General features: G+C 36.0%; 1 pseudogene; it reads left to right on the top strand.

Annotated features, from left to right (window-relative positions):
* The first annotated feature begins 814 nt into the window (after positions 1–814).
* On the top strand, positions 815–3269 carry LOC147282814 (uncharacterized; annotated as a pseudogene).
* The last annotated feature ends 426 nt before the right edge of the window (positions 3270–3695 follow it).

Here is a 3695-nt window from a genome sequence, read left to right as displayed (position 1 = left end):
TTTGTTCATCGATGAAGCTATCTTTATCCATGGTGGCTTCTTCTACCTTTTCGATTCACCAAAGCACCACAAGTGTCGTGCCTCTAAGAATAGTCCACAAGGAAGTGATCAGGGACGGATCATCATAGTGGGCTGGACGTGCTCCAGCCCACCCTCATAATTTTTTTTTTTAAGCTATGTATGTATACAGCCCACAGCCCACCCCAATTAAAAAAGACAAAACACTACTTACACATATCCAGCCCCTGCCAACCTTAATTGTTTGTTTTAAAAAGCGAAGCCCACTGCTCACAACCCACCTAAATTAAAAAGGAGAAAACAAACAAACATCACCACAGCTCCCCAACATATTGTCGATCATCACAGAGACAGAAAAGTGCAAACAGCCAAAACTTTCTTCTCTTGTCTCTATCGCCGACACGCAGTGGTTGTGGCCCCAATCTCTCTAGTGCTCTACATCTGCTCTCACGTGCCTCTCTTTGCAAGTGCAACAATCAACATCTTCTCTTGGCTCTTGCCTCTTGGTATTTATAATTTCTAACTCTATTATATTTCTTTTGTTTTTAAATTTAATTTAGATTTAAATATTTGGGCATTGGAGCTGAATTTAGATTTTTTATTCTATTATTAGGGATTTAATTTAAGGTGTGAATTTAGTCATTTAGGGATTAAGTTATGCATATATTGAGACTCAATTGAATTTACAAAGTATTATGGAATGTGTATTTTAGTATTTATCAATTTAGGGATTTTCATTTTAGCATATCCTTACATATCATGTTTATAATATATGGTGAATAGGTTTTAGTTTGTCATGTCGGAGTCGAATCATCAACAAATTCCGAAGAAAAGAAAAAGTATTCTTTCATATTTTAAGAAAACAAACGATCCTTCTTCATCTACACCAATTTGTGATGAGCAACATCATTCTGAGTTTCAAAGTGAAAGAGTTGAGACTGAAAGAGTTGAGGCTGATCCAAATATTGAGATTACTACTAGTACTCTTGAACGTGATCCGGGATTACGTCAAGCAATATGGAAGTATCCTGTTAATGAACATGATAATGTTCGAAGAGCTTATATTCACTTAGGACCATGTCAACCGAAATTAAAAGATTACCCTTCCTCTTTTGACGGACGACAAATGCGCCGATTTCAAGCTTCTTGGTATTCTCAATGGCCTTGGCTTGAGTATTCAATTAGTAGTGACAAGGCATTTTGTTTTCCTTGCTTCCTTTTTGATACTAACCCGCCTTCTCATCCTACATTTACTATGGATGGGTATCCACATTGGAAAAGGGTTAATGATGGGAAAAAATGTGGTGTTCGTAAGCATATAAGGGCTGTAAACTCAACTCATCATCAAAATATGCAGAATTGAGATCTCTTGAAAAACCCCTCTACACATATTGATGTACAGATGAATACACAATCATCAAAACAAGTGGAGCAAAACCGATTGCGTCTTAGGACAACAATAGAGGGTGTTAGGCTTCTAGCAAATCAAGGATTGGCTTTTAGAGGTGATGATGAATCTAGTAGCTCATCCAATCGAGGCAACTTCATTGAACTTGTTAAAATGTTTGCGAAATTGAATACTAACATTGCAGATGTTGTCTTAGAAAATGCTCCTCATAATGGAAAGTATATTGCACCCGAAATTCAAAAGGAAATCCTACATATTATGGCTAACAAAGTGAGGAAGAAGATTCGTGAGGAAATTGGGGATAAACCATATTGTATTCTTGTTGATGAATCAGTTGATGTATCTAGTAAGGAACAAATGGCTATTATTTTGAGGTTTGTTGATTGTAATGGCCTTATTCAAGAACGATTTTTTGCCATTGGGAGTGTTCCCAACACTACATCCATAACTCTTAAGAATCATATATGCAAGGTACTTACTAGCTACAATCTTCAAGTGGAAAATATGCGTGGCCAAGGATATGATGGTGCTAGCAATATGCGTGGTGCATGGAACGGGTTACAAGCATTATTCCTTCAAGATTGCCCATATGCATATTATGTGCATTGTTTTGCTCATCGCCTTCAACTAGCTTTAAATGCTGCAGCTAGAGGTGTGTCTGATACTTGGGATTTTTATTCTATGTTAACTTCCATTGTGAATTTTGTTGATTCTTCTGCCAAGCGTCATTGTGAATTACAAGCTATTCGGCAAGAGGAAATTCAAGATTTGTTAAATGTTGGAAAACTTGAGACAGGTACAGGGAAAAATCAAATGTGTGTTTTGTCACGAGCAGGAGCTACTCGCTGGGGGTCTCATTTTCGTTCTAGTAGAAGCTTGATTGAGTTATTTGCTTCAACTAGTACAATGCTTCAAAGAATGCTTTTAAGTGGAATCAACAAAGATATGCGTGGGGAAGCCAATAGTCTTCTTAATTGGATGACATCTTTTGGTTTTTTGTTTAACTTGCTTTTGTTGAATAAGGTTATGGAAATCACTAACTTTCTTTCTCAAGCATTGCAGAACAAATCTCAAGACATTGTACATGCTTTGAATTTTGTTTCTAACAACAAAATTATTTCTCCAAGAGTTGAGAGAAAATGGATGGGATACTTTTCTGAAAACAGTGGAATCATTTTGTGAATTACATGAAATCATTATGCCTGATTTGGGTGCTCGTTATAGGGTGGGTACAGGTCGTTCTTGTCAACAAAGGAATTCTATAACAGTTGAACATCATTATTGTGTAAATGTATTTTATGCTGTTATAGATTTTCAGTTGGTGGAGTTAGATACTAGATTTAACCCCCAAGCAGTGGAACTTCTTACTCTTAGCTCATCATTGGATCCTCGTGATAGTTTCAGATCATTTAAAACTGAACATATATGTGATCTTGCTATGAAGTTCTACCCTCAAGATTTCACTCATGCTGAGTTAGTTAGTTTAAGAATGGAATGCCCATTTTATGAGGTAGACATGCGTTCTGATCCCAAGTTTCATAATACATCTTCTATTTCTGATTTATGTCATCAGTTAGTTGAAACAAGGAAGTCAGATTTTTTTTCCATGATATATAGATTGATTTGTCTAGTGTTGACTCTTCCTGTTTCTACTGTAACAACGGAGCGAGCATTTTCATCTTTGAAGATTATTAAAACTCGACTTCGAAACAAGATAGAAGATGAGTTTCTTGATGATTGTATGATTCTCCACATTGAAAGAGAGCTTTCTGATACTATAAGTACAGATTCAGTAATTAAGGATTTTTATGTTTTGAAGAAGCGCAGGGTTCAATTTGCATAGTCTTATCTTGTATTTGCATTGCATGTTTCATTGTTTTGTTGTTATTTTCTAGTCTATGTTTTTGTATAGATATGCATTTTGAGGGGTAAGGCTCACTATGTCCCCCCCTAACTAGGTGTATCTTTTTTATTTATTAATGAAATTTCATCGTACCGTCGATGTTTTTTTTAATTTAGCCTCCCCGAGTTCTAAATCCTGGCTCCGTCCCTGGAAGTGATCAAGCAAGGTAGATGAGAGAGGTGATCGGGAGTGCTAGCTTCCAATCAAATCACTTTTCTCTCTATGGTGGCCGGCTGCCCTATGGATGGTACAAGAATTTTTAATTTCGTTAGAAATTTAAACTAAAATAATTGACACTTTAACAAAATTTCGATAATTTTGTTTTGATAATGTTTCGAAACCTCACAAAAAAGGAAATTTTTGAAA

The sequence above is a fragment of the Dryas octopetala genome, chromosome 6 (assembly GCF_963921425.1).
Source record: "Dryas octopetala chromosome 6, drDryOcto1.1, whole genome shotgun sequence".
In the NCBI taxonomy this organism is placed as follows: domain Eukaryota; kingdom Viridiplantae; phylum Streptophyta; class Magnoliopsida; order Rosales; family Rosaceae; genus Dryas; species Dryas octopetala.
The sequence above is the reverse complement of the archived record's forward strand: the minus strand, read 5'-3'. Positions and strand labels throughout refer to the sequence as shown.